This window comes from Triturus cristatus, chromosome 3_1 (genome assembly GCF_964204655.1).
Source record: "Triturus cristatus chromosome 3_1, aTriCri1.1, whole genome shotgun sequence".
NCBI lineage: Eukaryota > Metazoa > Chordata > Amphibia > Caudata > Salamandridae > Triturus > Triturus cristatus.
The window spans coordinates 1,067,755,729-1,067,778,621 of record NC_140583.1 but is presented as its reverse complement, the minus strand read 5'-3'; the positions used below and the strand labels follow the sequence as shown (position 1 = coordinate 1,067,778,621).

The window sequence follows — 22,893 nt, the reverse complement described above, 5'->3', positions numbered from 1 at the left end:
GCGGCTTGCTCCTTAGCCTGCCAAGCAAGGAGTTTGCCAGAAAAATTACTCTCCTCATAACTCCTTTGAGATTGTATAAGGAATTGCTGTTCACTCTGTGTAGCAAAAAGCGTACTTAATTCACGTTTGGCCTCGTTTAATTTTTTTTGCGCAAGACTAGAGAAATTTGATTGTCGAAGCTGAGTCAGAGAACAGATTCTTTGATAGAGTAAGGTCCTAGTCTGTTTAATAGTACGCCATTCTTCTGCGTCTTTGGCGATAATAATACCACGAACAAAGGCTTTTAGTGAGTCCCAAATAATATGTAATGGGGCCGTGTGAGAATTACGAGCAATAAAGTCAGCAATTTCGGATTTTAAAAAGGATACCCAGATGCTATCTTGTAGGTACATTTTATTAAATATCCATCTCTTAGGGGACTTAATTTCTTCCCCTACTGTAAACTCAATAACCAACATTGCGTGGTCTGAAAAGCCATTATGCAAAAATTTCTGATATGAAAATTCTAATGAATTGGAGGCCAGAAAAAAATCAATACGAGAGGAGGATCTATGTCTTCCCGACCAGTAACTAAATTCTTGTTTATGAGGAAATTTCAATCGCCATGGGTCACACAGATCGAGTAATGCGGAGTACTTCATAACAGACCTCAATGACTTTGGTTTAGATTGTTTCTTCAAAATACCCGTGGAATCAAGTTTTATGTCAATGAGGATATTAAAATCCCCGCCTATAACTATATCTCCTCTGACCAATAGTAATGATTGAAATAACTCCTCATAAATGGCGGCACTATCTTCCACAGGGGCATAATAACTAACAAAGGTAATTGGCCTATTCCTATTTTTAATTACACAAGTAGCCCAACACCACCGCCCAGCTCCTCCATCTTCAAACTGAATAATTTCTGCATCTAAATTACGATTAATAAAAAGCGCAACTCCCCTTTGAGATTGTTGAGCACATGAAAACCCACGATATAAGGACCAATTTTTAAACATTGAAAAAGAATTAATTTTCTCCACAGAAATATGGGTTTCTTGCAGCATCACAACTGCTGGGCGCTCTGTTTTAATCCAGAGCTCAATAGTACGCATTTTTTTTTTTATTATTCAATCCATTAACATTGAAAGAAACAACTCTAACCCCTCCAATAGACATTAATTGTTAAGAAATACTTCTTGCCAACAAAATGTTGCATAGTGAACCACAAGAATTTCATTTTTTTCATTTTTACCCTGCTTCCCTCTCCACCCAAGTGCGCTTCCCTCTACCCAAGTGCTCCCCCCCCCTAACCCTGGTCCCGTGGCCCTGTACTACCTCTATATCTCCCTCCCACGCTGGCCACATGGCACCAACCCCTCTCATAAGAGCGCCTTGGAAGTGCGCCCCAAATCCCATGACCCCCGAGTTCCCACCTGCACCCCCCACCCCCTAACTAAAATATGCGAATACCCATCTAGACAAATCAAGCCATATTCCAACCTTAGCCTAACCTTAAGCCAACTTGTCAAGCATCTCCCGAGCCTCATCAACATCTGTAAACAAATAGAATTTGCCCTTGACCAAAACTTTTAACTTTGATTGCTGTGCGATCGATGCTTGAGCTCCTTTGTCCTTAAATAACTGAAGAATCTTTACAAAGTCCTTTCTCCGTCTAGCAGCAGCAGCCGACATATCGGAAAAAATCCGACACTTAGTGGTGGGATTAACCTGAAATTGTCTTTGCTTAAAGGCCTGAGATAGAATTATTTCTTTAACCCGAACATCAGCAAAGTTAACAATGATAGTCCGAGGAAACGGAGAATTAGGGAATGGACGAGCTGGTACTCGATGCGCCCTGGTAATTGTTAAGTCTCCCTTAAACTCAGGGATGACCTCTTGAGAGAAAAAGGAAGTAATCCATTTTGTCATGTCCGATCCCTCGATATTTTCGGGTACACCTACTATTCGAAGGTTTGACCTTCTATTATAATTCTCTAACTCATCCAGTTTGGATTTGAAGGCCTTTGAAAATTTAGAACCAGTGATGATCTCTTTTTGTGCGGTGATAAGATTGTCCTCCACCCTAGAAATTCTAGTCTCAGACTCTTGCAGACGATTAGAAAATGAAGCCATAGAATCTTCAATGTTGTCCAGACGCTTACAGATCACCTCCGTTTCCATCTTTTGCATTTGCTTCATCTCTCTAATTTCTTGCAGGATTAGATTCAGCATATCCTTAACTGAGATCTGAAAGTCCCCAACAGTTTCAGTATCCATCCCCATAATCGGACTCTGAGACAAAGTCACCTCACTGGGAACAGTAGAAGAAGTACTGGAACCGGCCACTGAAGCAAGACTTTCAATGGGAGGGATAACTATTGAAGAAGAAAGGTTTAAGGAAGTTGGAACACCTGAAGATACTGCCCCAGTACCAGCTGTATTATTAAGGTCGTATCTTGCTGCTTTTCGCTCAAACAACGGGAATTGTTTAGAAGCCTTGGTAGCCTTGGAAGCATAGAGTAGTGTGGCCTCTTTAGATGATGACTGTGAATCGAGTGAGTCCACAGGATTAAGGTTCTGATTTATCTCAGGTAATTTAGCTTCTGAACCTACTAGAGCCACGGCTATTCCCCCCACTGGTGACTCAATTATCTCCTTTGCCGCACTAACAGTAGATTTGCAAGGACTCGGATGAATAACCTGGGTCGGGCTGCCGCCTGAGAGACCATCCTCACCTTCTCCAGAGCTCTCAGAATTTTCAAGAGAGGAGATTTCTCTCTCCGCGGCTGACCCAGCCCGCTTGGCTCTTACGGAATTCTCTTTTAATTGCTGCACTCTACGCCACTCCACTGGACACCACTCTATGCCAGTCCACTACACGACACTCTATATCACACCACTCTACTCTACACCACTCCACTCTACGACCCTTCAATCAACACAACTCCCCTCTACAACGTTCTACTCTACAATACTATACTCAACGCTATACCACTCCACTGTACGACACTCCACTCCACTCAATGCATTTCCCTCTATGCCACTTTATTCCATTCTACATCACTCCACTCCACTCTATGACACACTATTACACTTTACACACACACACAGCCTGCAGCACTGATTTAATTAACCAAATGAGGTTTCATAAAGTAAAACAAAGAACAGCTCATTTAATTTAAAGTATGTAGTCATTTTATATTTAGTGACCAAAAAACGAGACCAACAAAATAGTATAGACTGTTTTGTTCTTAGCCATGTTGACATCACACCCAACTCTGACAGACTCAATCACCCCTCGCTGCAAAAAAACATGATTGAGTAAACTTAAGTGCTCGGCTGGACTCACCTGTGGCACCAGAACTGCCTCTATGCCACTCACTCTGTGCCACTTTACTCCATTCTATGCCACTCCACTCTACTCTACAACACACTACGGCACTCTACTCCACCCGACACCACTCCACTATTCGCCACTCAATGCCACTCCACTCTACTTCACGATACTAAACTTTACGAAACTCATCTCAACAGCAGAACACTCCACTCCACTATATCACACTTTACAAATTACAATGTTTTTAAATTACTCCACTCCACTCTACGACCCTTCACTCCATTCCACTTTCCTCTATGCCACTAACTTTTAGCCATGCTGATCAGCAGCCAGACTGATGTACAACATGGCTAAAATACATCATCAAAGCCAATAGCTCTTGCATGGGCAAGACCTATTGGCTTTGCCAATGCTTGTTCTCTCTGTCACTCTGATTCTTACCGTACTTCTTTAATTCTCTTCTCTCCCGTCTACCTCTCTTCCTTTGAGCCTCTCTATTTCTCTGCCTTGTTCTCTGTCTTCAGTGTCTTTCTCTCAGCCTCCTGTTCGCTTCCTCCATCTCTTTCAGCCTTTTCCCGCCTCCCCCACTTTTCTCCTCTCTCTCTCTCTCAGCACCTCTTTCTTTCTCTTTACCCCCTCACTTTCTCACTGGCTTTGTTCTAGCTCGTTCTCTATTCCTTAGCATCTCTCTCTCTCTCACTGCTCCTCTTGCAACTCTTGCCCGAGACTGCTTTTTCCTCTCTCTCTCTCTCTCTTTCTCTCTCACTGTCTTTCTCTCATCATCTCTCTTCTCCTGTCTCTCTATTTCTCTGTCCTCACTCTCTTTCTAGTTTTTCTCTTAATCGCTCTCTCAGTCTCAGTCTTTCCTCCTCCATCTCCTCCAGACTTTTTCATCCTCTCTCGCCCCCTTTGTTTCTCCCTCTCTCTCTCTTTCTCTCTCTCTCTCTCTCTTTCTTCCGATGGGTGAGTCTGCGTTTCTCTGGCTGTTTTCCATGCTTGCGGCCAGAATATTCCTGACACCATCAGATTTTTTCCTCTACTTTGTAGTGTTTTTTGGCTCATTTACTTTGCATTCGTCAGAGCGCCGCTGTTTTCGAGCAGACATTCCCATCAGGTCAGAAGAAACATCCGGGCAGAAGGCGAAGGAGCAACAAGCCGGAATCCTTCAGATCACAGTGAGTGGCCGTCGCGAGCAGGGGATGAGAGGTTTGGGGGGTCCAGGTGGGTCGTTCACCTAACTGCAGGCTTCGGATTCAAAATCCTAGACATTGCCCTCTGTTTGTCCGTAGACAGCAAGTTTGTTTTTTAACTCGTCGCCACTTCAAACCCCGCCCCATCTGCCTTGCCTACCCCAAAATAACACAAAAGAAACTCCGGGAAGTGCGCGAGTCACTGTGGCAGAGACAGAGTAGAGAGACAGCGGGAGACAGAGAAAGAGAGTGGGGGCAGAGATAGACGAGACTAAAACACAGGCTGAGCAGAGTGAGAGAGCGAGAGAGAAAAAGACAGAAAGAGTGTAGCTGGCAAGTTTTCAGGTTGCTTATGTGTGACATTTCCATGATTTCATCGAAGTTATGAGTGACATTCAACTGCCAAATGTGACACTTAGAGTGACACTTTCTACTAAAATAAACTGCATGGGAAGAGATAAATATTGGATTGAAATCAAACCCTTTTGAGCAACGAGAAGCTCTCAAAAATATTTCAAGATGCTGCAATACTTGTTTTATAAACAAAATCATATCTCTCGCCACATTTTTCAGCAGCCTATCTTATACTGTGAATAATATGGTGTTGAAATAATGACACGCACGCCTGCGCACACAGACACACACACACCCTGCAGCAGTGATTTCATCAACCAATGAGGTTTCATAAATAAAACAAAGAACAGTTCATTTAATTTAAGCTATGTGGTCATTTTATATTTAGGTACCTGAAGACTAAAGACCAGCATAATAGTTAATGAAGGAAAACAGCTATTGACGCACACCCATTCTAAAGTTGTAAACAGTTATATATCAAACTCCTGGTATGAAGACAATAGTTGGAGTAGTAATATACTCAGTGTCCTTTAACAAATCCAGAGTGCTCCAAAATTTCCATAAAATAATTCAAATGGAGTTCAAATCTTCACAAAACGTATTCTTTTTAATAGTTCATCTTGTGTCCCAATTCGCAAAAAAAATTCTGAGTATATTACTACTCTTCATACCAGGAGTTTGATATATAACTGTTTACAACTTTAGAATGGGTGTGCGTCAATAGCTGTTTTCCTTCATTAATGATTCTGGATAAGCTGTCTTTTCAACTTACCAACGGCACTCCTGGGTAGTGAGAGCCTACAGCTTCCTCAGCACCCCGCTATACTTATAGCATTTATATACCGAATACGCCAATAACTGTTTTCTAATTACCTCGTTGCTACTAATGAGGTGCGGTTTTTTCCAAATGTTTTGGAACACTACTACTCTTTTGTGTTATACCAACATAATAGTATAGACTATTTTGTTCTTAGCCATGTTGACATCACCCCCACATTCTGACAGCCACCATCATCACCCCTCACTACAAAAACTCATGAATGAGGGAACTTAAGTGCTCTGCTGGACTCACCTGTGGCACCAGAAGAACTGCCTCTTCATTTTCTGCCAGGCTGAGCCAGAGGGCATCTTCTTTGGTGGCCTTCTGAAGTCTTGTTTTAAAAAACACTGAAGACCTCGTTCTTTAGACAAACCTTAGGTCATTAGTTAGAAGGGGGCAGGTTTGTGAGGCTCTTTTAGGGGGATCCAGCGCTTGGACACCCCGAATGGAGTAACCATGCGCTTTACAAATCCATAGTGTTACATAACATTGGTGGGCAAGGGTCCAGCCAGTGGGCAGAGGGAAGTCAGTGCTGATTTTTACTAGGTTGCAGAATCCTGTGGTGTGATGTCAGGCTAGGCTGATTACTGCTCTGACACGGATCATGATGCAGTGGTGCTTGGCAGGGCACTCATTCAGAGACGTTTTAAGGCATGGGCAAAGTGGGCTCTGGCCCAGGGCCCCAGCCTTTCATGGGAGCCCTGATAGAGCCAGCTCTGTTCTGCAGAGAGTCTTGCCCTGATGGCCTTGAATAATTGTTAAACAGATTGTTTTAAATACGTTTTGTTTAAAAAAATGTTAATGTGGATGATATGTGAGAGCCTATTACAGTCATTTTGCAGATAACTTTGGTGTTTGCTTAAGCAACATCCATGAAAAAAAAGTTAATTTTAGATCAAAACAGGACTTTAAACATGAGAAATCTTAGGGTGTCACAGAGATTATTTGTGGTGGTATTGGTGAGCTGCTGTTGTTCCAATATTGAAAATACATGTCACTATCCTTGAATATTAGATGTAAACACATTTAGAATTTGTAAGAGTGAGCCTGTGCACTGTCAGAGACCTGGCCGAAGAGGGCATGAAAGAGCTGAAATTGGATCATATATTCAAAGCTGCTCTGAGCAGGGGCCCCCAAAGTAGGTTTGACCCAGGGCCCCCAATATCCTTAAGATATCCCTGGGTACTGTGCATCCCGATGTCCCTTATTCATTAGGCGAGAGTCAGCTAAGCTGAGTTCTGCTCACTGGGCCTCAGCCTTGACTATCTGTGAGGGTAGGCAGTGGTGGCGCTTTGAAGAAGCGTTGTGCACCACGGTCGTCTGAAGGACTGGACACCAAGAGACGTTTTAAGGCATGCGCTAAGTGAGCTCTGTCCCAGGGCCCCAGCCTTGCATAGGGCCCCCTGGTAGAGCCAGATCTGTTCAGCAGAGAGTCTTGCCCTGATGACCTAGAATGATTTTTAAACAAGATTTTTGTAAATAGTGTTTCTATAATTTATTATTTATAATTTATTAGACCTCACATATAAGAAACAGAAGAGTGTCACAGAGATTATTTGCAGTAATATTAGTGAGCTGCTGCAGTGTTACAATACTGAAAACACACATCACTATCCCTGAATATCACATGTACACACATTTAGAATTTGACCAAAAAGGGCATGAAAGAGCTGAAACTAGATCGTAAAATCAAATCTTTTCGAACAGGGGCCCCAAAAAAGAATTTTGCCCACGGCCCCCAAAATCCTTAAAACGTCCCTGCAGTCACCCCCGCACATGTGACTTGGCTAAGTTCATATATGATGTCCCCCTTCCACCCCACTCACCTCCCCCCCAGAGCCATGTGATTCATTCATTGATCTCTTAAAGCTGTAGTAAATAATAAGGCTGCGCAGCTGTCCGCTCGGCAACCCTCACATTCCACTGAGCACAGGTTGCACCTTGTCTCAACGTGAGTAGGCACCCGCAGTACACAAAGACAATCATTTGCAATGCAATCGGTCTCGCATTTGTGAAAGTTGGAGCTATAGGCGTTGTAAACAACAATGTTTTTTTAGTTATATTTTTTTGTTTGCAGTGGAGTGATAATTTGACCTATCTATAGGAATAGGAAGGACAGAGGATGGAGAGGAAACAGTGGGAATCAGGGGTGAAAAAGAAAACACAAAAATGAGAGAAAGAGAGAGGAAGTGCAGGTTGGTAGCATCTGAATGGGAACTATAGTTCAGGCAAAACACAACCCAATAATTCTACAAAAAATAACAAACATTTGCAATGCAATAGGTCTCGCATTTGTTGGAGTTGGAGCTATTGGCATTGTAAATGGCAATGTTTTTTATTTATGTTTTTTAGTTTGCAGTTGAGTGATTATTTAAAGAAAGAAAGTGCATACTATACCATATTATAAGCTTTTATAGCAACTGTACAGTAAAGCTATGGCTATTGTTAGATCTGGGGGTCTCTAGTTGGCAGAGGTATACACCTTAGACCAAATAGGGACCCTTGCTTCTAGTCAGGGTACAGGGACACACACGGTAGATAACCCCTGCTCACCCTCTAGGTAGCTTGGCTCGAGCAGACAGGCTTATCCCCAAGGCAATGTGTAAGGTATTTGCACGTAGACACCACAATGATCCCCCCTCCGCACACCACAGACTTAGACCACACAGGTGAGTTATATCAAAAATAATATATCTTTATCTAGTTTCCGCAGTTGAAATCAAGTATCACATGTTTACACTAGATTCGCTTTCTTGGTTGGTCGGGATCGGTAAGACGATAGTCTCTAGTCTCTTGCGGGATTCGATACTCACTGAGAATGAATCAGTTCGTAGGCTCTTGATGTTTAGGCAGCTACGTTGCTCCGGCGGTGTCGCTGCGCTCGTTGTAAAAGCGCTCCTCTGGCTGTTCGGTGCAAGGTTTCCACAACTCCCTCGACGAGCCCCCAGTGACGATGTCGACGTCACCGGAGTCAGCCACTCACAGTGCCGCTTCGTAGAGCAGGGAAGTACGACTCTCGATCTGCTTCAGGCCTCCGGGTCGCGGCAAGGCACGTGCCGATGAGCACGTCGGTCTTCTTGATGCGGCAACCGGTGTCAGTGCGGCACTCTCCAGCAAGACAGAGAGCAGCCAGCCCACTTCACAGGCAGATGTTGAGACGCTTGGTAGAACAGTCCACGGTCCCTGCAGCACACAGCAGCGCAGGGGGGACACAGCGGAGTCTTGAGTTCTTGGCAACCTTTCTATCCCTGGGTTGCGAAACAGGAGGCCAGCTCTTCTCAGGCCCTTGGAGATTCGGTTTAAGACACAGCACACAGCAAAGTCTTGTTTGGTCCAGTGGGTAGAGTCAGCACACAGCAAGACCCCTTCTCCTCCTCAGCTTCAGTTGTACAGCAGAACAGGTCAGCCCTTAGAGCACACAGCAAGGCAATCTTCCTTTAGTTCTTCAGCGGTCCGTCTTTCAGCAGAGGTTCCTCTTGATGGTAGAATCTAAAAATCTGTTGTCAGGGGTCCTTTACTTATACCCCTAAAAGTCTTTGAAGTCTTTGTGCAAGTGGGTCCTGAGCCCGGTCTGATCCAGTTCTGGGTGTTGCTGGAGCACTTTGTTTTCCTGGCTTCTACTTTCTTTTCAGAGTGAGGGGCAGAGTCGTCAGCCGCCCAGCAGGAGGTGGAGCCAGCACCGTGGCAGGCAGGCACAGCCCTATTCACTCCCAGGTGCTATCTCCTCCCTCCACTCTCCTTGCAAATGTCACCATTCAGCAGAGGGCCGACTCAGCCATCCTCCCGGGGGATCCCCAGCCCCTGTCACTCTCAAGCCAGACAGTCAATCCACTAGCATGCCCAGGCACACAGAAGGGTCAGACAAGAGAACAGCTACTCTCTAAAAAGTACTATTCTCCAACTCAGGATTTAAAAACAACCTCTCCTAAAAGATGTGTTATTAAATGCTGAGCTCAGGGATATCAAACACTCATGTCTTATCTTGTTTCTATGAGAAGATAGGCGGATAGCCATTGGCACCAGCCTCCCCCATGTTAGCCTATGGAGCAAGATAACCTTGCAGCAGTGAACACACAAAATGGCCGTTGTTCACTACCAGAACATGTTACCTGCACTAGTACATGCTCTACCTTTTGCATACACTGCACCCTGCCCAGGGGGGTACCTTGGGCCTTCCATAGGGATGACTGACGTGTATAAAAAGGGAAGGGTTAGGCCCGGTCAGTGTGGACACTGGCCAGGAGGACATGGCAGTCCGGGGACTGCAGGCAGGCCTGCGGTGGCAGGCCTGAGACACCGTTTTAGGGCTACACAGGTGGGTGGCGCAATCAGCGCTGCAGACCCACTAGTAGCATCTGTCATCACCAGCCCTGGCACACACAGTGCACTTTACTAGGGACTTCATGGTGATACAGATATGCCAATCAGGTATATCCAATCAATATGATATTTTACACAGGGAGCACTTACTCTCTGGCACTGGTTAGCAGTGGCAGAGTGTCCAAAGCATCTAAACCAGCAAAAACGAAATCCATCACAGCATCGAAAATCCAGGTAGCAGAGGCAAAAGATAGGGGAAAAACTCACGCCAAGGATGTCAGGTCTAACACGTGTCCCCTCTAGCTGAAAGTGGGGAGAACTACCCACCCTCTTGGGAGTTCTCATCGCTAAGGCGGAAAAACCTGGACAGACCATCAGCATTGGCGTGCTCTGTACCGGGACGGTGTTCCACCGTAAAGTCCATTCCCTGTAGGGAGATGGACCACCTCAACAGTTTTGGATTCTCACCCCTCATCTGCATTAACCATCTGAGGGGCCTGTGGTCGGTCTGAACACGGAAGTGAGTCCCAAACAGGTAGGGCCTCAGCTTCTTCAGGGCCCAGACCACAGCAAATGCTTCCCTTTCAATGGCGCTCCACCTCTGTTCCCTGGGGAGTAGCCTCCTACTAATGAAAGCTACAGGTTGGTCCCCGCCCTCGTCGTCCATCTGTGAGAGTACTGCTCCCACACTTTGCTCTGAAGCGTCTGTTTGCACTACGAACTCACTCGAAAAGTCAGGCGCCTTAAGCACCGGTGCTGTGCACATTGCAGTTTTCAGGGCATCAAAAGCAGTTTGACAGGCCTCGGACCAATTCACTTTCCTGGGCTGATTTCTAGAGGTTAGTTCTGTCAAGGGGGCAACAATGGTGCCGTATCCCTTGATGAACCGTCTGTAATACCCGGTGAGTCCTAGAAAGGCTCTCACCTCTGTCTGCGTCTTGGGGGGTTCCCAAGCCAGAATGGTATCAATCTTCGCCTGTAGTGGCGCCACCTGGCCGCTCCCTACCTGGTGTCCCAAATACACCACCGATCCCTGCCCTATCTGGCACTTACTGGCCTTGATAGTGAGGCCTGCCTTCTGCAGCGCCCTCAACACTTCACAGAGGTGTTGCAAGTGTTCCTCCCAAGTGGAGCTGAACACAGCAATGTCATCCAGGTACGCGGCGCGGAATTGCTCCAGCCCGGTCAGTACCCGGTTGACCAGTCTCTGGAAGGTGGCAGGGGCATTTTTCAATCCAAAGGGCATGACGCGAAACTGGAAGTGCCCCTCTGGTGTGGAAAATGCCGACCTCTCCTTTGCCCCTTCAGTTAAGGCAATCTGCCAGTACCCCGAAGTCAAATCGAAGGTGCTGAGGTACCTGGCAGCTCCCAACCGATCCACGAGCTCATCCGCTCTGGGGATGGGGTGTGCGTCAGTCTTGGTGACCGCATTGAGCCCACGGTAGTCCACGCAAAACCGAAGTTCTGACGGGCCACCGGGTGTAGCAGATTTCTTGGGAACGAGGACCACTGGGCTAGCCCAGGGACTGCTAGAGGGCTCAATTACCCCTAACGCCAACATCTTGGAAACTTCTTCCTTGATGCTGGCCCTGACCTTGTCAGCTACTCTGTAAAACTTCTGTTTCACAGGCAGACTATCTCCAGTGTCCACATCATGGACGCACCAATTGGTGACACCTGGGGTCAGGGAGAACAGGGAGGCAAACTGACCCAACACCTGGCGACAGTCTCTCTGCTGCTCTGGGGTCAGGGTGGGCGAGAGGACCAGACCATCCACTGACCCGTCTTGCTCCTTGGTTGCCAGGAGGTCAGGGAGAGGATCACTATCCTCCTCCCCACCGTCATCTGTAGCCATGAGCATCGTCACTACAGACCTCTCGAAGTGGGGTTTGAGGCGGTTCACATGCAAGACTCTAAGGGGCTGCCTAGGAGTCTTCATGTTGATCAGGTAGGTCACCTCACTCTTGTGCTCTACCACCTCGTATGGCCTGGTCCACTCGTCACGGAGCACACAAGGCTCCACCGGCGCCATTACCCACACTTTCTGCCCAGGATGAAATTCTACCAGAGTGGTATTCTGGTCGTACCATTTTTTCATCTCCTCCTGGCTGGCTTCTAGGTTCTCCTGAGCGAGCTTCCTGAAGCACTGCGTTTGGTTGCGGATGGCCAGCACATAGCTGAACACATCCTGGGGGGTTTTCCCACGGGATTTCTCCCACCCCTCCTTCACCAGTGTGAGAGGTCCTCTAACAGGGTGGCCATACAGCAGTTCAAAGGAGCTGAACCCTAAGGACTTCTGAGGCACCTCCCTGTAGGCAAACAACAGGCATGGTAACAAGACGTCCCACTTCCGTCTCATGGGCTCCGCTAGGCCCATAATCATACCTTTCAGGGTGCGGTTGAACCTTTCAACCAACCCATTTCCTTGAGGGTGGTAAGGAGTGGTGAACTTATAAGTTACCCCACACTCCTCCCACAGAGACTTCATATACCTAGAGATGAAGTTGGTACCCCGTCGGAGACCACCTCTCGGGGGAACCCCACACGGGAAAAGATCCCCATCAATGCACGGCCCACCACGGGTGCTGTGATTGTCCTGAGAGGGACTGCTTCCGGGTACCGAGTGGCGTGATCCACCAAGACCAGGATAAACCTGTTGCCTAAGGCGGTCTGGGGATCCAGGGGCCCTACGATATCAATGCCCACCCGCTCGAAAGGGGTGCTCACTACAGGAAACGGCTGGAGGGGCGCCACGCACTTCCCTCCGCTCTTACCACTGGCTTGACCGGTTTGGCAAGACTTACAAAAGGTACCGACGTGCTTCTTCATCTGGGGCCAGTAGAAGTGGGTGACAAGTCTGTGATAGGTCTTGTCTTGCCCCAGATGTCCTGCGAGAGGCATGTCATGAGCCAGACCCAGTAAGAAGTTCCTGAAGCGCTCGGGTACCACCAGCACACGGGCTGCACCGGGCTCAGCAAACTTAGGCTCACTATAAAGTAAGTCATCCTCCCAGTAAATCAAATGTTCCTTGGACCCTAGGCCCGCTGCCTGGTCTGCAGCCTGCTGCCGCACACCAATGAGAGAAGGGCACTCCTTCTGAGCCTGGCAGAACTCCACCCTGGAGGGACCACCCTCTTGCTGCCAATGGGTCAGCTCAGGCAATTCCCCCAGTTCGGCCACCTGTTCCCCTGTAGGTTCCAGGGCATCCCCCTCAGGTTCTGCTTCCTCCTGGACCGTGGGAACAGTGGGGGCCGGTTTCCCGCGCCCTCTGCCCCTTCCTCTCTTGACAGGTCCCTGGGCCATTGTTCCAGGCTCCGGTTCTACTAATCCACCCTTACTGGCTGTCATGGCACGTGTGGATACACAGATCCACGCTGGCAGTCCTAACATCTCCAAGTGAGTTCTGTGCTCTACGTCCTTCCATGGAGAACTCTCCAGGTCGTTACCCAACAGACAATCTACTGGCAAGGCATCACTGACACAGACTTCCAAGGTACCAGAGACTCCCCCCCATGTAAAGGGAACACGCGCCATCTTGCAGAGGCGCACTGAAGTGTCAGCTGCCACTACTGCGCGGAGCACATTGGGAATGACTTGCTCTTCTGACACCTGACAGATGTCACACTAGCCCCGGTGTCTCTCAGAGCCTCTATCTCCCTCCCATTTATGGTCACCTTTTGCCCGTATTTCTTAGTGTTAGCGGGTATCAAGGTATCCTGGACCATCTCTTGGTCTCCTAAAGAGACAAGGGTCATCATAGCTAATCCCTCCTCCCCACTGGAAATCAAATCCCCTCCCAAAGCTACACTAGCTAACCCTGGGACGGGAGCAGCAGCTGGTGCTGGGGGTTTCTTGGGACAGTTAGGGGCTATGTGGCCCACTTCCCTACAAGCATAGCAAGTAGGCGGTGGTCTGTTGCCCTTAGGGGGCCAAGACCTCTTAGGCTTGGGGGCTTGGGACTCCTTCTCCTGGGAACTGTTTTGGGGCCCTTTAGAGAACTCCTTACTGTTACCCTTGTCCTCCCCACCTTTCTGCTGGGGACACTGACCACCCTTGGCTGGCATACTTACCACCCCTTTGTTGACCCTGGTGCTAGTCCAGCGGTCTGCCCCTTCAGCAAGCTCACTGGGATCAGTTAACTTGCTGTCTAAAAGATGCTGGCGCAGCTCTGGAACACATAGACTACTCAAGTGCTCCCAACTAATCAAGTGACACAACCCCACATAATCAGTAACTTTGCTGCCCTTTATCCAACCTTCCAGTGCACGCGTGTACATACTCACACACTCCACCCAAGTACTCGAATCAAGTTTCTTGAAGTTCCTGAACTTCTGGCGGTACTGTTCTGGTGTAAGCCCATACCTGAGGCATAAGGCCTCCTTCATCGTGGGGTAGGTTAAGGTCCCTGCTGATTCTAAGGGTGCTAAGACATCCCTCCCAGAGGCCTCAAAATGCTTCCACAACCCTGCTCCCCAACTCTTCTCAGGCACTTCATTCATCTTCAAGGCAAGCTCATAGGATCTAAACCATGCATAGATATCCTCACCCCTTTGATAATTCTGTACCAAATCTTTCGGTATGTATACTTTACCCGCCTGTACTGGCTGTGCGCTGCCACCATTCGTACTGGACTCCACTTGTTTGGCTTTAATGTCCAGCTCCCTCATGCTCAACTCATGAGCCAACTGGAGTTTTCTCTCTTCCAAAGCAAGAGCATTCCTCCTCTCCTCCGCCTCTTTCTCGCTGTCAAGGCGCAGTTTCCTTTCTTCCGCTTGAGCTTTAAGCTTAAAAAGTTCAATCTCATGGGCCCTAATCCTCTGATTCTCCTCCAGCTCCTCTGGAGAAAGGCTCCTACTGGAATGGGTGCTGCCAGCCCTAGACGCTGGCCTATTCACTGGCAGATCATCGGATCCGAATCCGTGCTCCGGTGTGCCATCCCCTTCAGTAGTTTCCTCGGTTGCGCCATTCTTGGCCTCCCACCAGGCCCTTAGAGCTTTCTGTAGCTCCGTCTTGTTGGCGCTGCCCTTCACTGGGCATCCAAGCTGCTTGCAGAATTGCTTTAGTTGCTCCTTCTTATATTCGAGCAACTTTTTCACTTCGAATTGCAATTCCGACTCCTCACCTACTCCATTCAGAGACATGATGCTTCGTCGATCCTCCAAGAATAGTCTTCGCAAAAACTTCGTGCAATGCAACTGCTTACTAGATTAGTGATGTACGAAGAATCACTGCAGGTCAAGTGCAAATACTGGTTCTAATCCGCACCACTGACCACCAATGTTAGATCTGGGGGTCTCTAGTTGGCAGAGGTATACACCTTAGACCAAATAGGGACCCTTGCTTCTAGTCAGGGTACAGGGACACACACGGTAGATAACCCCTGCTCACCCTCTAGGTAGCTTGGCTCGAGCAGACAGGCTTATCCCCAAGGCAATGTGTAAGGTATTTGCACGTAGACACCACAATGATCCCCCCTCTGCACACCACAGACTTAGACCACACAGGTGAGTTATATCAAAAATAATATATCTTTATCTAGTTTCCGCAGTTGAAATCAAGTATCACAGGTTTACACTAGATTCGCTTTCTTGGTTGGTCGGGATCGGTAAGACGATAGTCTCTAGTCTCTTGCGGGATTCGATACTCACTGAGAATGAATCAGTTCGTAGGCTCTTGATGTTTAGGCAGCTACGTTGCTCCGGCGGTGTCGCTGCGCTCGTTGTAAAAGCGCTCCTCTGGCTGTTCGGTGCAAGGTTTCCACAACTCCCTCGACGAGCCCCCAGTGACGATGTCGACGTCACCGGAGTCAGCCACTCACAGTGCCGCTTCGTAGAGCAGGAAAGTACGACTCTCGATCTGCTTCAGGCCTCCGGGTCGCGGCAAGGCACGTGCCGATGAGCACGTCGGTCTTCTTGATGCGGCAACCAGTGTCAGGCCCGGGTCAGTGCGGCACTCTCCAGCAAGACAGAGAGCAGCCAGCCCACTTCACAGGCAGATGTTGAGACGCTTGGTAGAACAGTCCACGGTCCCTGCAGCACACAGCAGCGCAGGGGGGACACAGCGGAGTCTTGAGTTCTTGGCAACCTTTCTATCCCTGGGTTGCGAAACAGGAGGCCAGCTCTTCTCAGGCCCTTGGAGATTCGGTTTAAGACACAGCACACAGCAAAGTCTTGTTTGGTCCAGTGGGTAGAGTCAGCACACAGCAAGACCCCTTCTCCTCCTCAGCTTCAGTTGTACAGCAGAACAGGTCAGCCCTTAGAGCACACAGCAAGGCAATCTTCCTTTAGTTCTTCAGCGGTCCGTCTTTCAGCAGAGGTTCCTCTTGATGGTAGAATCTAAAAATCTGTTGTCAGGGGTCCTTTACTTATACCCCTAAAAGTCTTTGAAGTCTTTGTGCAAGTGGGTCCTGAGCCCGGTCTGATCCAGTTCTGGGTGTTGCTGGAGCACTTTGTTTTCCTGGCTTCTACTTTCTTTTCAGAGTGAGGGGCAGAGTCGTCAGCCGCCCAGCAGGAGGTGGAGCCAGCACCGTGGCAGGCAGGCACAGCCCTATTCACTCCCAGGTGCTATCTCCTCCCTCCACTCTCCTTGCAAATGTCACCATTCAGCAGAGGGCCGACTCAGCCAACCTCCCGGGGGATCCCCAGCCCCTGTCACTCTCAAGCCAGACAGTCAATCCACAAGCATGCCCAGGCACACAGAAGGGTCAGACAAGAGAACAGCTACTCTCTAAAAAGTACTATTCTCCAACTCAGGATTTAAAAACAACCTCTCCTAAAAGATGTGTTATTAAATGCTGAGCTCAGGGATATCAAACACTCATGTCTTATCTTGTTCCTATGAGAAGATAGGCGGATAGCCATTGGCACCAGCCTCCCCCATGTTAGCCTATGGAGCAAGATAACCTTGCAGCAGTGAACACACAAAATGGCCGTTGTTCACTACCAGAACATGTTACCTGCACTAGTACATGCTCTACCTTTTGCATACACTGCACCCTGCCCAGGGGGGTACCTTGGGCCTTCCATAGGGATGACTGACGTGTATAAAAAGGGAAGGGTTAGGCCCGGTCAGTGTGGACACTGGCCAGGAGGACATGGCAGTCCGGGGACTGCAGGCAGGCCTGCGGTGGCAGGCCTGAGACACCGTTTTAGGGCTACACAGGTGGGTGGCGCAATCAGCGCTGCAGACCCACTAGTAGCATCTGTCATCACCAGCCCTGGCACACACAGTGCACTTTACTAGGGACTTCATGGTGATACAGATATGCCAATCAGGTATATCCAATCAATATGATATTTTACACAGGGAGCACTTACACTCTGGCACTGGTTAGCAGTGGCAGAGTGTCCAAAGCATCTAAACCAGCAAAAACGAAATCCATCACAGCATCGAAAATCCAGGTAGCAGAGGCAAAAGATAGGGGAAAAACTCACGCCAAGGATGTCAGGTCTAACAGCTATGTTAACGTAAAGGGGTGGGAATAGATAAATAAAAATTCAAAAAAGATCTTAAAATGTAGGATTTAATGTATAGCAGGTGATAGGAACTACCTATTATTCAATAAAACTATATATTTTTTAAAAACACACAGGTTGCTGAAGGCTCTTCTATAAGATTTCTGGGCAAAATAAACAAATGAACATAATATTTACAGAGTGACTTTTTATTTGCCTTAACTAATCTACTACTACTATTTCAGTAATTAATGGAGCACTACAGAGAATGATTTTGCAGCTTTAAAACACCTGAGTCACAGGACCGTGAGCTGGCAATGGATGGTATGGGATTATAGCCCCACCGTAAGCTGAAGATCTGCTTCGAGCAGTTTTGAACATCACACACTTTGGGCCTGATCTCCAAAAAGGTCTGCTCAAGGGTACTGGTATAAATATTCAAAAATATATAAAGGCTTCAAGGATGCTTGAAGTGCCAGATATTGTTACACCTCCCTGTGATCTGGTTGAGCACTGAGACCCAAGGGTCATAACCCAGCGAACAATTATATTTGTATCTGGAGACAATGTTTGCATTGTAGACAAGAGCACAACAGCAACATAATAAATAAGGAAAAAGTAAAAAAAAAGTGGTATGACGCAGCCAGCATTGACCGCGTAATAGGGTTTCTTTCTTTTTTGTTTTTTTGTAATTTTACCAACTGTGCTGTTGTGCAACTTGAAGTGCAATGTTCTAAAAAAGTAAGGGGGCGTTTGGTGCTGGCAAACGACATTGATGAAGAGGGTGGGGAAACAAAGAATGTTCAGCAGAAGGAGGACGGTGGGGTGAGATAGGAGAAAGCCGGGGGTATCGTGTTTTAAAAAGAATAGACGCCAGCATTAAAAGTGCATTCCCTATGGCTGAAACAAGCTTACAACTACACCTGTACACATTTACAATTAATGTAGGTCATGAGAATTATGTCCTGAGAAGCAGCCTTCTTAAGGTCAGGGAAGGTGTATTTATTTCTATTACTATACTTGCCTGATGGTTGAATTATGGCTGACTACAAAAGGTCAAACATGTGTGCTGTATTGTAAAGTCACAGCATCCCGCACCAGCTAAAACTCCCTATTTGAACCAGACTAATATTAATTGGTACAAACATTGACAAACACTTGATTGTATCCTTTCTAGCTGTAGCGAAGGGTGTGCACTCACCAGGACCGCTTCTGTTTTTACAACCCTCTAATGAGTTTGCAGTCGGCGGTGCACAGAGGCTACTTGGTTTGGGGCTCTGAAGTTGAATGCCTTCAAACACCATAGAGCACAGTTATGTGTGCGAAGTGGGGGGCCGCATTGAAGGGGGGGTATGCGAAATCCAGACTCTGGGGGCAGCGCTGAGGGAGATTTGCGAGATAAGGCAGTAAGATGCCCCCAGCTGCAATGGTAGAAGGAAGGGGGCCTCACTGAGGAAGTTTCCGAGGTCCGATGGTGAATTTGGGCCAGACGCCCCTGCAGCCACACTTAGGGCCTCTGTGCCCTTGAGGGTGGGAGTATGCGGGTGGCCCTCATATTTGAAGGAGAGGCCCTTTATCCATGGTGTCCATGTGGGAAGGGGGCAGCGCGGAAGGGGGGTTTGTGAGATGCGGTTGTGAGATGCCCCCAGCTGGGATGGGCTTCCATGTCCGTGTGGATGGGAGTATGCAGGTGGCCAAAGGGGTTTGGCGAGATGCAGTATCAGGGGGCAGCGCTGAAGGGGGATTTGCAATATGAGGCCGTAAGATGCCCCCAGCTGAAACAGCAGAAGGAAGGGGGCCTCACTGAGGGAGGTTTCTGAGGTCCGATGGTGAATTTGGGCCAGACGCCCCTGCAGCCGTACTTAGGGCCTCCTTGCCTGGAAGGGTGGGAGTATGCTGGTGAACCTCATCTTGTAGGGGAGGCACCTTATCTATGGGGTTCATGTGCGAAGGTGGGGATACGCTGCAGGGGGGTTGGCAAGATGTGGTTGTGAGATGCCCAAGATGCGATGGGCTTTCGTGTCTGTGAGGGTGGGAGTATGTGGGCGGGTCTAATTGTTGCAGGGGAGGCACCTCATTTATGTATGTGGCCCATAATATTTGGAAGCCCCGTATCCATGGTGTGCTGATCCCAACTGACGAGCCTTCTGATGTAGGAAAACGCTGCGTTTGTGCTTAGAGGGTGGGTGGTCATGATGAAGCAGAACGGGGAAGCAAAACGCGCTGGGAAAGCAAAAATTAAAACGAGCAGGAATGACAGAAAGCAATATTTAAAAAAAGAGTTCTCCAAACAACTGTTAAAGAATGTATGCACAATTAAATTGTACTTAGGCTGTGCTCCTGAGATTTAAATGGAAGTGACGTATCGGCTGCCTTAACAAGTTAGGAGGCTGCAAAGAAGACCAACGTGGGAGTGAACCTATGGTATAGCAGGCAGGAATAAAGTCCTTTAATTGATTACAGCAGGTCTTGCAGGTAGCGCATGAGTGCTGTCTAGGCTCGACCTAAAAAACTATAGACTTTGAAAAGGTCTCGGCTCGAAAACATGTGACAGACTTTGGATTGTAGAAGAATAAGAGAAATGTTTTTGAAGAAATAAACATTTTATTAAGAATTGCACTGATGTTTGAAGGGCTATTTATTCCACTGTTTAGTGCCTCAACAACAAGATGTTGTTGTGCTTTTATCTGTGGGGGAGGAAATGCGCAATAAAAAATAATAATCATCCAAACAGAACAGATAAGTCTGCAGCCGCACAATCAGGAGTGGTGTACCAGCTTCACTTGAAGTGTCTCACCCCAGAAATCACCTACATAAATACATTTTAAAATGATTTAAAAGGATGGTTACCTTTGATATTCTTTATTGTCCTTTACGTGTATATGACCTGCAATGTCACATATTGCTCTGTGTGCAAGTTCTGCAATGTCATCTGACTGCTGTTTTTATCCTCTTACAAATATGCAGACCTGTTATGTCCCCTATAGGTTTACAAACAGAAGACCTGTAATGTTCCCTACCTCTCAATGTGTGCAAAACCTGCAGTGTTTTCTATTGGTCAGTACGTACAAGACCTGCAATGTCCTCTGTGTACATGACCAGTAATTTCCTTATACATTTCTGCATGTACAAGGCCTAGAACGTCCCCTACTGATCCTCTGTCACAAGACCAGTAATACTGCTTATGTTTTTTAGCAGCTGCAATATTTCCTGTATGGGCTGAGACTGTAATACTTCCAAAAGGATTTGTTTGTCGTCAGAGAACAGAAGGGCCCGCTTCATTTAATCAAGTGAATCTTTGCACTGAAACGCTCTGTCCAGTTTGCACTGGACTGCGTCATGACCTCGACTCTTCAGGTAGGTTTCCTCAGAGATTTAGACCCTCACCATGCACCTTTTGTGATGTGGTGATGGGTGTTTATAACATGTTGCTGTATACAGCCCCACGGTTGCTGTACACTAACTGCCGGGATGGGGAGAGCTCTGAATGGTTATAGTAAACTGGCAGATACATAGGGATTGGTTACCGTCTGGTAAATTTTTGGGACATTGGGTCTGTGTTCTAGGATCCAGAGTTTTCCTGGTTGTTGTAAGCATGCAAATGAAGGAAAACTGGTGACAGGGTTAATGCTTGAATACATAGTGCTGGGTTCTGGAATATAGAACACACTGTTCTTGCATTCAGTATACTGCCATAGAAGAGGCTGGTGCTGGTGCAGACAGAACTATGTGATGAAATACAGGGTACTGGCATAGCGGTAGCTGGCACTGGCATACAGAGAGCTTTATGATGGACTGGGCTCCAGAAGCAAACTTTGGTACATTCAACAAACATGCTATCTCTCGCCATCTTTTGAGCTTTCACACTATTGGCTTTGAGAACTGTACCATATATCAGTTTGCACTAAGAAGGAATGTTACTGTGCAAAGTAGTATCAAAATTGGGTGTTTGATGCTGCCAAGCCATAAAGGTTTATGAAAAATTTTGCAACTTGCGAAGTTTTCCACTTTGACACATTTTCCAGACACTCGTGAAGGTAAAAACATGCTCACATTTTAAAATAAGTCGCAAACACTTCTCTATAGAATTCCGCCACAGCTCCTATAGGTTGTTGATTTTCTCCACCATGTTGGCTGCCTCGCGCCCAACCGAACATCTCGCCGGGGTCCGGTGCCACCAGGATAGCCAATCAGCAGGAAGCAGATACAGGCAAAAGGACTACAGCTGTTCTTGTTCACTAAATGACGGGAACGCACAACAGACTCCGCCCTTGATGGGAACATGACAAGGCCTGGGCGTGAAAGTTGGTGAGCACGAGCGAGGAAAACCTTAAACCAGACCATCTCCTGGCGAGATTTCTTAATGTGGGCAGTTGCGGATGGCCACTACCGCTTGCATTGAGAATCTTCCATTCACATTGAGGAAGCTGTCACTCGAGCAGAATATATACTCGAGTGGCAGAAAGAAGGAGCACCTTCTTGTGCTGCATATGTTCATGCTGATTATCCAGTGCTGGACAAATACCCAGGGCTAAAAATCAGCACAAAAGGCGCAACTGTGCACAGTCCGCCTCTTGCAGGAGTCCACGTAGCTTGCCAGAGTTTTATGGTCACTTCGCGGAGTTCTGCGTGAACTCCACCCAGGCCTAAACATGATGCACCAACACCACAACATGTTAATTCAAGGCTGTGGCAAGCATAAGGAGAAGTGTTGAGGGAGCAGGGGCATACTGAACTGGGTGCATCAGTTGCAGTGGGCAATACTGGCAGCCAGCTACAAAACGTGACAAAAAATACACACGCAAGTAGCTTTTTTCAGAGATGGGTTCTCCGGCGGACTCACTCATGTTACGGCCACAAAACAATAACAAGTATAAACGAGGGGAGGGGTATCAGCAGCGCTGCACGAGCTGGGCTGCAAGGGAGAAAAAAGCCCAGCATGCAGGAGGAGGAAGCAGCTGCAGCCCGAGGAGTGAGAGGGAGCCTCCGCCTATGTGAAGAGCTGGTCCAAATAAGAAAAAAAGTGTGTACACAGAGTCATAAATAACAGAAAGAGTAACAGCACATGTAACAGGGGCAGTCCTCATGGAAGGTTCCAAAAGTCCAAAAGGAGGGACTATTAAGCCAATTCATCAATCAAAAAACAGACTTTACAAAGGGCAAAAAGGAGAGCATGTTGAAAAGATACATTTATATTGATATGTTTTGTAAGGTGCGCAAATGCCAATGGCGTCTTGGCGCTAATGTGAGCTGCTGACTAAATGATCTGTTGCTGGCCAGCCTTACATCTTGGTATAAAACATTAGAAAACAGCGAGGTTTTAAGACATTTTCTGAAGGTTAGAAACTTAGATTGACTTCTCAGATGTTTTGGTCATTTTTTACAGAGATGGCCTGTTGTGTAAATAAATCTTCGGTTCCGCCAGTTGGTCCT

At 47.4% G+C, this 22,893-nt stretch overlaps 1 protein-coding gene across 3 annotated transcripts in view; it reads left to right on the top strand.

Annotated features, from left to right (window-relative positions):
- Window positions 1-3,961: 3,961 nt before the first annotated feature.
- The window catches only part of C1QTNF5 (C1q and TNF related 5), a 130,129-nt gene continuing 111,197 nt past the window's right edge, over window positions 3,962-22,893 (top strand). Inside the window, exons 1-2 of one of the 3 annotated variants that reach the window (XM_085645923.1) lie at window positions 4,427-4,497; window positions 20,656-20,817. The gene's annotated coding sequence lies outside the window, so the exon portion shown is untranslated. Of the gene's footprint in view, window positions 4,498-20,655; window positions 20,818-22,893 lie in introns of all 3 variants that reach the window. The other 2 variants (XM_085645922.1, XM_085645924.1) reach the window with 2 other exon arrangements.